Here is an 18,265-nt window from a genome sequence, read left to right on the forward strand (position 1 = left end):
GTGAGTTGTTCTTTTGAATTATTTTAGAGGGTTTTTTTTTGTATCTGTTATGCAGGACGTACAGCGTCCCCACAGAAAGAGTGAAGAAGCGACAGTTCTCCCTCAGGATGGCACTTGTTTGATTGATTGAAATAGCTAAAATATGAAGACCTTTGCAACTTTAGCTCAATAAAAGACACTAACGCTATGAGTTATTTGAATATGAAGAGGGTAAATGGGTGAGAAGTGTTGTGTAAAAGTACTACAAGTGTTACAGTAACGTCAGCTTCAGTCAGGTTTTGATCAAGTGAAGTCAGATAAGAAAATGTGCATTTTACTTCTTATAAATTCAACTTGTTATCTTGTAGGAATTATGATGTTTCATTTTGTTTATTGAAGAAGTGAAAAATAAAAAAGAAAGCAAAGGCCATGATAGAGGATATGATAGAGGACAGAGGCCCCACAAGTGACACAAACCCCTCAGAGGTATCCCTAATGAGATCATGAGCACTACAGGTACCCTGTGGTGGACTTTTCCTGCCACAGAGCATCTTAAGGGTTAAAGCAAACGGTGTAGTAAGACGAATCCACTTTAAAATGCAGCAAACAAACCTCTTTTTTGCACCGGTTTGTTGTTGTCACCTCTTTTCATTGAGGCATTAACTATTGAAGACAACTGCCAACAAAAGTGATGATGCCAAAAAATAAAGAGAGGGGAAAATAAAGACACAGCTAAAAAAGTGCTGCTACAGTAAAACGCAGGTATTGTTTAAAGATAAAGAAAAAAAAAATGAAGGAAGGAGACGAAGTGAGAGTACGGAGCCCGTGGCGAGGAGAGGAGTGACAATGCTGCCGCTAAACAGCTTTGGCAAGAGATGACAGGAAGCAAGTGAAAGAAATAAACAGTGAGCACACTTTGTTTCTGCTACTTAAAAATATCCTGTCCCGTTTTAAATCCCGACACTCTCTGTGATGGGGCTGTGTGTGGATGAAGGGGGTGAGATGATATATTGGCGGAGAGAGGGCGAGCTTTTCAAACAGCTCAGAAGCGAGAGTGTGGTTTTTTTTCCCCCTCAGCTATTACTACCATTACAATGTGAAGCCCAGGGCCCCTATGGATTTGCTTTCGATGTAGTGCCAGCTCTCGCTAAAGAAAAAGCCCTCATGGAATAAGCTAATCCCTTTCAAACGGGTCGCGGCCGGCGCGGACATGACTTTGCAACGAGTGAGCAATGTGGCGAGCAGCAGGAGGAGGAGGAGGAGGGTGAAGTCATATGCTCAAAGTTTGGATTCAAAACACTGGCCCCTCTCTCGGCGCGTCTCCGTTTGATCCCCACCGCCAACTATAATAATCAGCTTCTCCTCCAAGTATTTATCAGATAGAACACAGACAAGATTACATCGAGAGCAAATATGTGTCCCTATTATCCTGCCAAAGAGGAACTCGCAAGACTGACAATAGCAGAGGTGACAGAGTGAGAGTTGGAGGCGATGGAGGAGAGGAGGAGAGCAGTGTGTAGTGTAAGAGAGAGGGGGGAAAGGTTGTTGTTGAGTGAAGAAGAGCGGCAAAACGACAACTCATTATCCCAAACCCCAAAAACATCCCAGGCGCACACAAACACACACATAAAGTAAGCCCTCACACTGGCAGTCAGATTTTGTACAGCACTTTTGTTTGCGTGCTCCGTCTCTGTCGTTTTGTTTTACTTATTTATGAGACTTTACAAGTTCTTTGACTGAGATGCAGAGCGTTGCAGTTTATGTCTAATTTAGTAAATATCCTTTCGCCAGTCAGGCCTGTCAGCCATTGTTTTCCTCTCCTCCCCATGTTCTCCCCTCGACTTCCCCTCATCTCGCCCGGCTCCCGTCGCTGTGTGACAGAGAGAAATCAGAACCCGATGTATATTCTCTCTGATTCTTTCCCTTTTTGTTGTTGTGAAAGTTTAACTTCTGAACTGTGCAAGGCCAGGTAACCGGTGCGTGATGCCGGGCTAGTTGTGTGGAACGTGTCGAGGCCTCATTGTCATTTAATGCAGGAGCAGGATAACAGGCTGACAAACAGGCAGACAGTGTCTCCTCTGCAGTACCCTTCGTTAACGATCTGAGTGCGGCGGCGGCGGCGCACAAAAGGAACGAGAGGGAGGGAGAAACGCAGGAACAAGAGCAAGAAAGATGAAATATATTTTGAATGTTTTATGGAAAAACAATCTGACACAAAGTAATATTCATCTCCTATGAATCCAATATTCTTTTTGGAATGATATTAGACTGTATCTATTATATCTTCCATTGTGCTCCCATCTGCCCTTTTCAGGATCTAAATTATGTGCATTAGTACGTAAATGGGCTAATGCCTGTCTGTATTTAGCTGGCTACATGCCGTGAATATATTCTCTGCTTCAAGAAGTAATTGGTAATTACAGTGGTCATTTAGGCAATCACTGTCTCCCCGAGATTCATGTCATTCTTAAAAATAACTAGCTCTTAACCTTTGACAGAATTCTACAGAAACTGTTCATCATCGCCCCCGCTTTGATTAATTTTTACACACACACAGTCTTTCACACAATGGGCACAAATGCACTTAGACACAAAGATGGACACACACCTATGGTGTTTGCTGATATACAAGTGTGTGAGAGTACATAGAAACAGACACACACTTCTAACATCAGGGCCATCCTAATGTGAAGAGAGAGAGATTCCCCGCATTGAGGAGAGGTCCCATCTCATAAACAATAAGACTACACATATATATGGGTCACTTAACTTATCTGCCCTCATCAGTCCATCAATCTACCCATCCTCTTTAAATGTGCACTGGATCTATCTCTCCTCATTGACGATAAACAGTTAAGTCTTTCCATCTCTTCCATCCTCTCTGCTCTCCTTTGTTTCCTCTCACTTTAAACAGCACCGGTCATCTCCATGCATAATGATCCTCCGCCGGTGCAGGAGTATGAAACTGGTATTGTGTGTGTGAGATCATCAGGTTGGCAGCATTAGCATCCAAATACTTATCGGTTTACTCTGATGCCCTCCATTATTGAGTGCTGCACACAATTCTTCTGCATCTCCAGTCTGCAGAAAAAATGCATCATCCTTTTTCTTAAACTGTCACCCACCAGCATATCAGCAATTTTACAGTAATAAGCAGGCCCAGTGAGTGTTTCATAAATTCTCCACATCCCTAGAACTGGTTTTATGAATCTTTAATGTGAGAGCCAATGACCTCAGTCCTGATATATAGAGTAAAAGCCACAAAGAAATAAAAGCCTTTTATAATGATGAGTAAAATGTTTAGACACAAGCTGCCCTCCGGTCGTTACTCAGTTTATTGGCTGTGTGGTCATTTTTAAAGCCTTCTTTTCAATCATCTTGGTCAATGCAAATTTGTCTCAAACATGATTATTAGCTTAAAATAAGGTGAAATTCCACACACAAATATAGTTGTATCTCTTGCATTTTGATCAGTTATTGAGCTTTTAAAGTTGTGTTTATTTAAGAGAAGCAAATCACACATTTCAGAGTTGCATCAGCAATGCTCCTTTAGCCTCCAGTGGCTTACAGCTTCGTGTGCTCCCCTGATGAGACTGTTCTGCTGCAACCTGTTTACTCGCTCTGACTTCACTCAGCTTTTACAAGCTCATACTCGCTACCCAAACTATCGCCTGTGTGTAAAAGAAAACTGGACTCAGTGCTCATTATCCTGTTAGCCTGTGGATACTAAACCCTGGATAACAGCTGAGTTAAATGAGACTCACTGCTGCAGTTTGGTTGATAGTTGCATAACTTTAGTGCCTGTTAGTGTTGATCATTTGAGTTTGCTCATATTATCTTCAGTTTAAGTCCTCCTTCTTTGATGTTTGTGCACATCAGTTGTTATATAAATTGTTTTCCAGTGTCATGGGAAGTGGAATTGCTTTACCTTTACTCAGTAAGAACACATCTTACTACTGTGACCTAAAGATATATGTCCTTATATGTCTTCTAAACCCAGAGAGGTCTGTAAGCACTTTCATGGACAGATGATGCTTTTTTTATATGTATGGTTAAACAGAGTAATTCAGCTCAACAGTTTGACACGTGCACATATTAGGACTGTCAGCGTCAGTCGTGAGAAGATCAGAAACCAACCTGTTGTTTTTCTTTTGCAGTGTGCCTATTTTGTCCCTTCTGGCACACTGTAGTTGAGCCACTACTGTCTGTCCCTGCTCCAGCTTCCTCTTTGATGGAAAATAAAGTCACTGAAACACTCCCAGGCGGCTCAGTCGACAAGTCAAAAGCAATATGCATTTTGTGTCAAACAGAATTCAAATACCACTGAAGATCTCAGAGTTTGAGCTACCACCTACGAGCTAAGCATACAGGTGCAGCTAATCAGACTGATTAGCTGCACCTGTCTCAGACTTGAACTCCCTGAGAGTGCACATGCTGTCACGTTAACCAGAATCACTGGATGTCAGTGAGTAATCAAAAGTATCTCTCACACCATGTTGACACTGACTACATTTTGTTCATGCACTTCTGAACATTTCTTAAAATGGAACTGTCTTATCTTAAAATTAACACACTGCAGTTCACAGAATAGGCACTCTAAAGCTGTCTTGTACCCCTGTTCTGGTTTCAGATCACACTGGTGCATCAGTGCAGCATTTATTTGACCAATACAAGTAAAGTCAAGATCATAAATTACATTTCACTGCATCTGTTTCTGAAGAGCTGTATGAGGCCAATCGGCGGCTGCAGCCATATTGCTGCTGTGGAGCCAGTGTGACGTAAAGAGGCGGAGTTTGAGCCTCCTAGCCAACAGCTGCAGTGTTCCCACAGTCAGCTGTGCCTCTCATTGGAAGACTAGTAATCTTGATATCTTCAAAATTAACCCTAGAAAAAATTCACCCCCCTCACAGTGTGAGTCGATCAAGAAATGAGCTATCCAGACTACACTGGTCTTTTGTACCAGGCTGTAAACATGTTTATTTCTGCTGTAAAGATCAGCTTTTTCCCATTCATGTGTATGTGACTTCCAGTACTTCTGGAGACAGCCTCAAGCGGATCCTTGATGAACTGCAGTTTTTAACACTTCTGCATTGGACTCATATTTTTAGACCAGAGGTTGCTGCTTGGTCTTGCACAGAACATGAACTTTGCTTTCTTGGTTAGATGTCTTGTTTTCGTTTGATTCATCCATGACTCCCTCCTGTCTCTTTTTTTAAAGATATGTGTCAACCATTAAAAATAATCATTACTGACAATGTACTTTGAATTGATTATGGTGTACCATGATGTAATGTGTGGTCCTGTTTTTTTATTATATAGTATAAATATGAATATGGGATGCGGTTCAAGATTCAACATTTTAACAACTTAATTTATCCAAGAAGTGCATTTTAGTTTTGCAGCCCATGAATTACAACATAACCAAAAAAATACAGCGTCAACAGCAGCAGCAAGTCAGTCACAAGAGATAATGATAATAATAATAATAATAATAATAATAATAATAATAATAATAATAATAATAATAATAATAATAATAATAATGATAGTAATAATAATAATAATATATGAATAATACATTTCAAATGCAAACACAGAGATGATGACTTTCAGACTGGCAGCTTTACAGGGAGACATTAATAAATACATTTAATTTATCGGTAACACTTTACAATAAGGGTCCCTTAATCAGCATTAGTTAATGCATTATTAAGCATGAATTAACAGTTTAATAATAGTTTAATAATCGTTATAATGTATTACCTAACATTAACTAACACATTAGTTAATGCTTTAATAAGCAGTTAATTAATGTCCACTGCTCAGAGTTAATTAATACATTATTAAGCATTAATAAAAGTTACAAAACTTAATTAGTTAACCATTAGTGAATGCTTTCTGGACCCTTATTGTAAAGTGTAACACATGCATCACTTAGGTAACACATTATAAATGCTAAACTGCCTCATTAGCATCAGCATAAGCATAAGCGTGTGCATCACTTTTAAGTGTCCTCTGGAAACACTTCTGTTGTGTTGCTGTCTATTTGCAGCACGTTTTTCTAATGTATTGTGTTGTGGTCTTTGCATCACGTTTTCTAAATGCTGCGCATGTGTTGTCAAATTGATGAAGATGTTTTCTTAATTTTCTTGTGTTTTGTCTTTTTGCATGTGTTTTCTTAAGTTGCAGTGCTGTGAGCTCTCAGGGCCACCGTACTTCTCTGTGCCAGTTGAGATGTTATCTGTGATTATCTGTTTTATTCTAAATAAAATGTGTTAAATTCTTTATATGTGTTGCTTCAACTACATTTCAACTCATTTTGCTTCAGCGTATGTGTTACCTAAGGGATACATGTGTTACACTTTACAATAAGGGTCCAAAAAGCATTCACTAATGCTTAATTATGGTTAAGTAATGCTTATGAGGCAGTTTAGCATTTATAATGTGTTACCTAAGTGATGCATGTGTTACACTTTACAATAAGGGTCCAGAAAGCATTCACTAATGGTTAACTAATTAAGTTTTGTAACTTTTATTAATGCTTAATAATGTATTAATTAACTCTGAGCAGTGGACATTAATTAACTGCTTATTAATGCATTAACTAATGTGTTAGTTAATGTTAGGTAATACATTATAACGATTATTAAACTATTATTAAACTGTTAATTAATGCTTAATAATGCATTAACTAACGCTAATTAAGGGACCCTTATTGTAAAGTGTTACCAATTTATCAATATAATAAATATGATTTTGCAGTGGCAAAAGTGACTATAATGTTAACAGATTCTTGAATGCAACACTGAAAGCCTTGTGAAGTTCCTCCAGACAAAAGAGGAAACAAATATTCAGGCCTACTTTTCTAAAGTTGAGGGGAGGCAGTAGAACGTGGAAAGTGAAGAAAGCGGGTAAAAAACTGTTCAATAGTTCTTTTGTGCGCTGAACCTGTGTGATCCGCACACCTTATAATTCCTCACTCCTTCAACGTTTGTCCCAGCTCAAACGGAGGAAGTTAATGAAATGAACTCAAAGAATAGTCCCTGTAATATTAATGAAGCACTGGAGTTTGCATGGTGAAAATTAAGATGCCTTTCCTACATGCCTGACTTACACACAGCCCTGATTAAACACGGTGAATAACTCAACGTTTGGCTGTCATACGGAGAGCAGATGTACGTGTAGAATAAAGCAGTCTTTGTTTTGATAGAATGATCTGTTATTACACAGAAACTGTCAGTAAAATATGTGTCACATTTTGAGCAGCCTGTTTAAGAGGTGATGGTTATCAGGCCTGTTTACATTTCATCCATGTCACTTAGAAAAATGTAAATCTAATGTTGTATTTGCTTTGGCCAAATATTCCTACTTATTAAACAATAAGTGCTGTTAGCCTAACATTAAAATGTCCTTGATTTCAGTGGGAATTAATCACTGAATAAGTCATAAGTTGTTAAATTACAGACAATAGAAAACCCCCATAAAAGCCTCAGTCCACATCTACATGCTCATTTTGCTGAAACCCCCTCCCTTCAGCCACTACAGTCCAGACTGTTGTATGAAATCTCACACTGTGAGCTTACTTACACTTCACCGCATTAAGTGGGAACGCACACAAGCAATCAACATATTCATCTTAATACATAAAACAGCATCAAATCCTCTGTCAACCGAAACCCCATGCACATGAGACCAGTGTAATTCATGGACTGAATGTAATTTATGGATCTCCCAAAGCATGTGTTTTATGAAACACTTCCGCAACCTGCACCTGAAGCCTGCCTTTATAGGCCTTTTATACAAACCACATTTGGTCTGGTAATAATAAAAGCACAGGTGTTGCTTTATACTTTAAAGATGACCTCATTCCATTCAGCATACCTGTAAGAGAAGCTGTCACAAAAGAAGAAGCAGTTTTTGTGAAAGTCAAATATCCAGTGTCCAAAGTGAGGGTCAGAAGATGGCCAATAATAATAATAATAATGAAAAAGATGAGCCTCTTAAAGAGAGAGTGTACTGTCTCAAAAATCAGGAAATGTATTGGCACTGACCATCATTAGAGCATATAACCAGTTCCAAACTTTGGGTCAACTTGAAACCAGCAAAATCCAGTATGAGAAGCTAACATATCCGCTGTGACGATTCAAATTGGGGCATAAACTTCCAAAAAAAAGGTTTGCAGACACTTTAACTGACAAGTTCAAGTATTAACTTGTTCTTGCAATGGTGCGTTGACCTAGCAGTTCAAGCGTGCACCCCATGTACTGAGGCTGTAGCCCTCTTTGCAGCCCAACCCTTTGCTGAATGCCATCCCTCATCTCTACTCAGATATGACCCATCTCTCTTAAGCTAACGTATAAAAAAGGCAAAAATAGCCATTCCTAGTAATCAATTTGCTATCAGCTGAATGATCTGGAAGAATAGGTATTACATTACAGAGAGACATATAAGCTCAGATAGCCAAAGTGACTGACTAGTGTGGTGGTTTGCTAGCTTGTTAGCTGTCAGCTTGCCCACAGCAGTATTCAATGAAAGCAACTTATTCAAAAAAATATAAATAAAATAAAATAAAGGTGTGAATGAATGCAACTGTGTGGTTTTCTGGTGTGATTGGGTCAAAAATATTACTACATAGTGATTGAATGGAGAAGGAAAATGTGCATCTGGAGATATACAGTATGTGTTTTTTTTTAATGCATGTAAAATCATAATGTCCATCAGTTATGCATATCAATACAGTATTTTCAGCTAAGCCATTGTACAAGATAAATCTACGTGAAACCCCTGCATTCCTTTGAATAAGCTTAAGATTACCTTGAATGCTTCCAGGCACTGAGTCAACAACATCTTAAAGTCCATCATACTTTAGACATTTACCATCAGTATCATGAAAATAAGGGGTTAATGTGCATTTGTGTGAGTGCTCCACACTTGGATGTGACTTGTGGCCCATTTAGCCATGCCCATCAGATGGCACACTGGTGATGGAGATGAGCAAAGTGGATTTTCTGTGATGGATGTGACAGAAGGACTGAGTGATTGTGCTGCCTTTTTAGCAGAAACATTTATTCACATCAATATTCATCCGTGCACCTCTTAAAACACAATAAATCCTCGTCCAGGCATGAAGGAATAACAGGGCCAGAGGCTGAGGGTGGACATGAAACAACATCAAGTTAAGCATGTTTGTGTATTTGTGCTCTGTGCAGGGAGAGACTGTTTGTAAAGAAGAAACAGAACATGTGTGAAAGAGTGTGAGACAGGCAGAGTTCATTCCCCACTTGGCAATTCAATATCTTTGCATGAAAGGTAGAGATACTCACTCGCCCGACCCTGAATCCCCTCTAGAGGGGAAAAAAAATCATCACTGATGGATATAATTTTAGAGGAAAAATGAGTCAAAGAGGCAGAGAGAGGATATAAAAGCAGATTATATTTAAGCAGTAATCAGGACAGTGAAGAGCTTGGGAGATTTTAATATGTTTAAATGTTCTTAATTGGGCTCAGAGTGGAGTGGGGCCCCCTGAAAGCATCCACCCAAAACAGTGCTCTAAAGGTAAAAGCAGATTGGCTTTTATTGAATTGTAATGAGAAGTGGGAAATTGGATGTTAATTCCGTCCCCGGAGTAAGTGAGCGCTCCCTCTGCACACTGCGAGGTGTAGCTGTATCGGGGTCGTGCGATTGAAGTTGTGTTGCACCTCGTTCAGTTATTTAAGGTAAGGGGGAGGGCGTTGTTAAAACTTAATGAATTTTGCGCTTGGTGATATACGTGCCAAAGAAAGTGTGCCAGTATTTGAGTATCTGCTGGCGCTTATTCACTGGCATACACACGAACGCCAAACACACACACACACACACACAGACATGAACATTCATGATGTTTCTAGCCGGTGTGATCACGTTTAGCGCTGACATCGCTGTCACCTTATTGAGGCCTTGTAGGAATTACACCACAGAAGATCTGCTCCAAGCACACTCTAAGCACACCCTGAGCTGTGTTTCTCCACAACTCCGGATATTATCAAGATTTCACACTGGGAAGGGAAATATTAGTGTGGCAGACATATCTGCCAATGCAAACTTGCATCTAAAAAGGCGTATCGACAACGCAGCTCAAAAACAGCATTTCCATGCACTCAGTCCCTTTGAATTGTAAAATCAGCTTGGCAAAAGAAGCGGCACCATAAAATTCAGCTGTGGTTTTCTTTCAGCCAAAGCGCTTTTCTTTTGTAGGGAGGAGGGTGGGGGGGGGGGGGGGGTTGGTGGGGGGGGGGGGGGGAGAAAAAAGGAGGGAGAAAAGCCTAGGTCTTAGCTGTGAGAGCAAGAGTGTGGGGAAAAGCATGGGTCCATCTGGCAGCGGGAGAGGCAGCTTTGTGGAGATCGGGTCCAAGACACACTGCTACAGAAGGGTCCTTCTCCGCGACACCTGCAGAATACCTCCGAGCTCCCGCTGCCTGCCTGCTCGCATTGTTCTACACAAAGTATGGGCATATGTCGCCACAACCTCTGCTCGTCCTCGCCCAAACCTGGTAACAGAGGATAGGCCTCTCAGATTACATTATATCCTTGCACACACAGGCACAATGTGTGCACATGCAGAGACGGCAGTCATAGCGGCGTCCTGTCATCCTGTCAGCTGTTATTAACATGCATAAATGTATCGATACAGAGAGGGAAAGAGATGGAAGAGGGGCTAATGAAACAAACGGACACAGATAATGACGAGAGGAGGAAGCAAATAGAAGAACGAGAGAATGTGTAAAAGAGGAAACACAAGAAAGATAGAAAGAGAGAGATGTCTCTTTTATTTACCCTCATGCTTCACTGCTCCTGAGAAAGGAGGAGGACACGGGGGCCTTCTCAGCCAATTTGCTGTCTGTGTCTATGTGCTTCTCAATTGATTTCTCTGACAAAGTCCAGAATCATTTTTCAACTCTCCTTCATCCTCTCCCTCCTCTGCCTCTCTCTTTATCTCCTTCTCTCTGTCTGTCTTTCTCTCATACATCAGGTCACAGGCTACCTCTCTGCTCTCATGCATGTTCAAGAGGATGCTCGAGTCCCTCGGCTGTGCTGACAGTTCATACCCAGCACATGAAGATGTCCATGAGGCAAGTATAAAGAGTGCATAAAATAGCCATCAGATGCGTTAAATATAGACTATTTCACAGATGTTTTATGAAAATGAGAATTAGGACATGCTTGAAGCACACTGATGACAAATCCTCTCTAAGCTTTAATTAGGAACCGTGTAAAAAAAAAAAAAAAAAACAGCCAGTCCACCGGCACGTACAACTTTTAAAGTGTATTAAATGCTGCAATCATATTTAAAAACCTTATAATCTCTCTATATAATTAGAATTTTATGCGTAATTGAGAGTGCGAGTCACAGGTCAAGGTGAGTGTTAATTCTCACACAAACCCTCCTCTGCAGCACAATGACAACACTAGCACAGTTAGATTGATGAAAACTGCTAAAAGTAGTATTATTTATTTAGGCCTAAGATGTTCCTCTGCAAAAAAAAACCCAGGACGGATGAAACTAAATCTCCTTATATGTCGGTTTTCTTTTTAGGGCTTTACTCTCACATTCACCCCTCAGCTAATAGGCATAATATCCATTTTTACACAGCTTCTGTATTGATCTGAACAGCTCTGAGAGAATATGAAACAGAAAACCTTCATTACACCTTCTATGGAGCTGACAGTAAACCTCAGTATCAGATGGTGAAAAGAGGGATCATGGTTCACAGCAAGAAGGTGTGAGAGCATAAATATAATGTTAATATTAAAGCAGGGGATTCAACCACAGTTTTATGAGTCTGTGTGTGGATGTGTGTTTGATAAACTCAATCACTTCTTGAATGCTTCTTGATCATTAAAGCACCTGAACAAATCTCCATTCCACATGTTTGCATGGTTGGATTTCACTTCTCTATTTTACAGATTCTATACATAAAAGAAGTAGAATCTCTGCTTGAATTTCAGCATGGGGAGTGTTCTGGTTTCCACACTTGTAGTCCGAGCAGTACTGACCAATCACTTTTCAGCAGGCTTTGTTGTCTGCGGGAAAAACAGGCAGAACACACACTGCTGCGACGACATCCTGGCTTACATGGGTAGTAACATGGGGACCATTTATTTAGCTCTATAAACAGATATCTTCAGGAAAGTGCAGCTTAATAATCGTTCAACTTGAAACTCAGATCTGCTCGACGCTGTGTTGCTTAAGCCATCGACGACTTCCTGAAGTGCATTAGAAATGATCGATCTGACCTCTGTCAACGAAATAACATCTTGAAAATCTCGATGACCAAGTTTGCTTTCATCTCAGCTAAACTTAAGACCTGCACATTGTAAGTGATTTGCAAAAATAGGTCTCTTTTAGAGTGATGGGTCTGTGTCTACTGTTGGACTGAGACCTACCCCTACTTGAAACAGATGATCAGGTGCTTTCCTGGGGACTATAATGGGCCAATAAAAGACAGTGATCAAGTTGCAGGCATAGATGCTGCTCTGTGCTGGATGTCCAGTCTTGGCTGGAAGTCGTCTTTCTTCCCAGAGGCATACATCGCTGCCTTTATCGTACCATGATAGACAATGACTGCGAGATGATAGGTTTCAAGATTGGATACTATTGAAGTAAAGTAAAGTTAGAGTTTATTTGAATTGCACCTTTCAAGAAGAAACATCTCAAGAGGCTTCAGAATGCGAGAGTAAAGAAACAATTCACAGAGATTGCAACCAACACTGAACACAATATGATAATCATATAAAGACTGGAGAAAGAGGTGAGTGAGAGAAAACCATCCCTTTATTAAATACCTACAAGAGAGTTTAGACTTTTTTATTCTACATTTTTGGGAAATGTGTCTTTTACCAGCTGATAAGGAGGTAACCAGTCAGAGTAAATTGCTTCATGGTTACTTCTGACCCAAACCCTCCTTTTTAATTCTCCCCCCTGTCTGAAACACATGTATGCGTTCTAGTCAACATCAGGTTAAAATGTGGAAAGGCATAAAAAATGTTACAATGCAAAATTCTCACGTGGGAAGTTGTTCTTTGATTTTCTCTCTAGAAAAGAAAATACATCATAAGCCATGTCATTTTATTTTGTGTTTGTTTTTAAGTGTTTCTTACAGCTCTAATTACTGTGTTTTGAAAACCAATGCACCACACAGCCAGCCTCAAGTGTATTCAGAATCGTCCTTTCAAGGAAAGGACTGAAGTCTTACAGTATATTCATCAGGGTTCACGTCGTGCATTGTCAGAAGTAGTTTGAGGAGTGCTGTGAATGGGAGGAGGCCTAAAGCAGAGCGGTGGCTATCAGGTGATCACTTGATCCGGGTCAAGTTGCTGGGCTGATCCCATGAAGAGGCAAGGGGCCACTGCTAACAAGACCACTTATGGTGCTGAAGGCTTTAAGTATAGCAAGCCATTAGAGAAGCATTGTTCACACTGACTCGAGTGTGAAATGATGTGTGGAGAGATAGCGAGAGGTAATATTACCATTATCACAGGGTCATCTCAGGAAGACATTGATCTAGAGGATTCTTGTTAACACAAGGTAGGAGACTGACTTCTGATAACACTTGAGCTTGTTAAAGCTTCTTTTGTCTGACGGAGTGAAGCCTTCGAGTGTTAAAATGCAGGGAATAAATCACCCGATGTGAGGAGCAAAGAGTTCTCACCAGGGCCTGTAGGTGATGCATCTCTCTGTAGGACGTAGGATTTAGGTTTGAAATGTGACAATTTCAAGTGTCACATTATCGGCGAGTTGATGGCCCCACAGAGCCGCCGCTGACACTCCATTGGCCTCTGTGCTGAGTTTCCACTGATACTGATGGCCCCTATTGATCCCAGGAGGGCTCATGCGTTTGAGATAGACCCCATCCCCCTCACATTGTGCATGCCGAGATAAAGGCTTGCCAGACGTGGAAAGTTGCAGGCCAAAAGTTTGAGCTGAAGAAAAGAGAAGAAGAAAAGAGGAAAAATGGAGGAAGTTTAAGCTGTGGAGCCCTTCCCCTGAAGGCAAGCTGGCCTGCCATCTGTGCAGGCTCTCTAGCCATAGCCACCACCCCTGGAAGAGAGAGAGGAGAGAGGCAGCCAGGGAAGGAAGGAGGGAGGAGGGAGGGAAGGATGGAGGGAAAGAAGGAGAGACCGACTGGGAACAGGACAGAGGAAGGAGTGGATGACAAATTGGGGCAGCAATGGATGGACAAAGAAAGGGGAGCTAAATAAACTAAGGTGATATCTCTCTTGGCAGCTTTGTCTGAGGTCAACTTTTGGAGCGGTCCAACCTCCTCTGAAGACGGAGACATAACCTCTGCCATCAGACCGAGAAGAGAGAACTCAGTGCGGCCTTTAGGATGAAAAAGAGCCCTTTAACAAGCGGACATGAGCTTTGCTTTTCTGCCACTGACACTGACTCCACTTTTTAACGAAAAAAGGATCCCAGTTTGTTGCCTTTTTTTCCTTTACTCCCCTTTCCCGGGAAAATCTGCCAGAGCTTATCCATCGAAGCCAACACATGAACTTTCAATCAGGGATTAGCCGGATTTTCCAATATGGATCTTCTTTTGTGAATTTGGCCAGCGTCGCCTGTGTCGTTGGCAAAAGGAACGTAAATAGAATATGATCCCTGGGCCAAGGGATTGCCTCGCTTATTTCAAAGAAAGACTTCAAAAACAGGGCCCACTCAGCCTGCTCCACGAGTGTGATGATTCTGTGGTTTACAGACCGTCCTCCACATCAGACCACCAAAAACGTCCAACTAGGCCTGAACACGCACAGGCTGCTCTCGGGCACTTTGTCCACGAGGACAAAAGAAGTGAAAGAAAAGGGGACAATATGGCAAAAAGAGCAGCTAAAGAAAACAACCGATCACAGCAGTGAATGGGGGATGGCAGACATTTTGCTCTCTGCTCTTCTGGTGAGTATGACATCCTTCTATCTCCTCTAACACTCCCCTACCCCACCCACCCACCCACCCCCTCTATCTCCATCTTCTGGTCCTGCTACCTCTTCTCCTCTGTCACCATTGTCCCTGGTGCTGACGTCCAGTCTTCGCAGATCTAGATGCTAATCCTAGCTTACCGTGCTGGCGGCTCTGATAAGAGAGGCCCCGCCATACAACAGCAGTGTGTGTGACTCCCGTAGACTCCAGTGCTCTATCAGACCACTCCATGTGGCCACGGGCCACCGCTGAAGTTGGACCACGGTCTATCTGAATGAGGCTTTATATGCCGGAGCACACAGGAGCCCGTACACACACGCATGTACAGCCATGAAGAACTGTATAGATACTCATGCACACAAACTGAGGCGCTGAGCCGTCCAGACATAAAGAAAAACAGTCGTACAAGAGCTTGCCGGGAAGATTTAGACTTCCACATGGGCAGAAGTTTTATCTTTAAAAGGAACAATAGGCAAATATGCCACCCAACTGAGCATTGTGTTTGTTCTTTAAATGTCAGAGTGAAAATCCCCCCCTACTTTGAAGAAGATAGGCCTTTAATCAGCCTCCTAACGCTGTTGCATCCATCATTTGCCACTTGGCTCGGCCATGCAACAGACTTAACAAACACAGTATGTTTACTCAACAGAAAGTAAAAAGATTATCTATAACTTCACTCCGTCTTTGCCTCACTCTTCTTCTCTGTCCGTCTGCCGGAGATGCTTGATGTCCCCGTCATGCTGTCCCTCCTGTTGTAAGGTCCTCCTCATCAGGTGGATCGCCTCCTGTTGCAGTTGTGTTTGAAACTGATCAGAAAGTGAAAGCATATCCTCACAGTTTGAGTAGCAGTCGCCATGCACACTGACAGTACACATGATTTGCCTGTTTTTCCTCTGTGAATCTGAAGAGACTAAAGCTGTGAATCCAGATAAGACATCATTTCATAAGGTCACAAACAAAAAAAAGTCTTCAACAGAGAAGTGCTGAACACATTTACTAACAGAAAACACAGGGTTGAACACTCACACTTGGCTCAGGGCGCACTCCCTCACTATTCTTGTACCGCTATCTTCTTTTTAACATATTTTTATCGCCGTGGAGATCCTTGTCACAAAAACAAACTCCTCTTTTGTTTCCGAGTTAGATTTGTGTAGTTGTTTGTTTCCCAGTTTCTCCACAGTGATGCGTGGCGGAAATGTGTGTGTTTTTGTGTGCAGGTTAATGTTTCTGAGACATCTTTTTAAGCTAATAAGAATCTGTTAAACTGTGTGTGTGTGTGTGTGTGTGTGTCTGTGTCTGTGTCTGTGTGTGTGTATGAGATCAGGATACAGCAGGTGCTGCTGCTGGGGGTGCATTGTGTGTATGATTGTGTGTAAAATGCAAAAGGACCCTCCTCTTAGCCCACCTATCTCTCCCTCGATGCTACGGCTGAGAACCACGCTAAATTGAGCCCTCAGTGTTTATTTTTACACTTTGCATTGTAAATTAAAAAGAAGAAGAAAGAGGGGAAATAAGGAGGATGGAATTTGAGGTATTGTCACAGCTACATCTTTTTTCTAATTTGTTTCCCCACAAATGAGATTGTTCTCCTTGACTAAGAAAGCAAATGTTACAGCCCAGAGCACACAGGAAGACGATGCATGAGAAATCTGCTCAATGTGTGTAAGAGAGAGAGTGTGTGTGCGTGTAACTGTGTGTGAATGTGTGTGTAATGGAAATGCTCAAATGCACTTGATCTTTTATTTGGTAGCACTTCTTTCCAAGTGATGCTCACATGCTATTATAAGGTACTATAAGCTCTTTCTAAATGGATTATGGGAGAATTGTGATCATTATAATCTGTACGTAATGTAAAATGATTTACACACTGAACAATGAAAAGCTATTGGGCAATGTTTGAGAGATAACACTAAGCACAGCTAACATTTTTAAAAAGAGATGCCGTGTCAGATTTGAAGGACACGTGTGATATTTGAGTCATTCCACATCTAGTGTGTCTAATTCATCTAAAACACAACACCTGTCGAAGGCCTTCATTTTATCTTTTTGTTGAAGATGGCTTGTTGTTGTTGTTTTTTTTGTTGTTGTTTTTTTGGATGCTTCTGTTTTTTATCATTTCTAAAATTTGAATCAGTAGAAATACTCAGAACAAGCCTTAAACACACAAGATCTCACTTTTAGACATTTGGTCATAAAAAGTTTTGTGGTTGATATTCTGTGAAATTTCAGTCTCCACTCACTCAAGCTGTTGTGCTTTACATTACACGACATGTACAGTTACTGGTTATGTGGATTTCAAGCATTACATTGAAAAAAAGCCACAACAACATAATCAAATATAGATATAAACCAACACATGGTGCTCAACATGACTTACCAAGATATAACTGAAAGTCCTGCAAACTAAATAAATTATCATTAAATTATTTGAAGGTGAAGCGGCCTTCAGCAGGACAGACAGAAAAAATAGAGTAAAATATTTACAATTTTGTTTGAATACAATTTTTTTTTGTTTGTGTTAACTTCAAGGGAGCCTTTTATATCTAATGGAGGCCGCCATCTTGTTTTCCACCAAAACACAAAATAACTTTTTTTTAACCCTCCTATTATCCTTGGGGTCAATTGGACCCCATTTAATGTTTAACGTCTCTAAATTAATGACTAACATCATTTTTTTGGCCTCATATTTCATGACTGTTCCTAATTTAATTGGGACAGCTGTGAAAACATGAAATTAAAATGTTGATATGTTCTAATTTCTGTAAAAAAAAAATACACATCGGTGTACCTTGGGGTCAATTTGACCCCAGGCTGTTTTAGTTGTAAAACATAAGAAATATCAACATTTTACACACACATTTGTTTTGGTTGTTTTGGATGATATTGAAGTCACTATAACCAAGGACACTTCTGCATGTGACTGCAGGAGCTGGGATCGAACCGCCAACCTTCATATTGAGATTTAATATGTCCAGCCACCATGTCTCTAAAGACATTCAATGATGAGTCCTGTGTCATATGTTCTGATAACATAGAAACAAAGCAGGGCCGACGAGAGCATGACAAACTCACAGCAGTTTGATGTTCTGTTTTAAAAATAAAGTCCTTCTGAATGTTTAAATTGTGTTTATGGTTGAAATATATTTTATTTACAGGCTATTTAGGTAGACAACAAAGAAACATAAAGTACCTGACACATAATCCTGGGTAACAATCAGTTTCTGGAGGTTTAAATTGCTGGGGTCAAATTGACCCCAAAGATAAAAGCTGTGAGTAAATTTGAAGGTAACAGGAGGGTTAAAAGCATACGTTTTTGAATGAAGTGAGTGAAA

Source organism: Notolabrus celidotus, chromosome 3 (genome assembly GCF_009762535.1).
Source record: "Notolabrus celidotus isolate fNotCel1 chromosome 3, fNotCel1.pri, whole genome shotgun sequence".
NCBI lineage: Eukaryota > Metazoa > Chordata > Actinopteri > Labriformes > Labridae > Notolabrus > Notolabrus celidotus.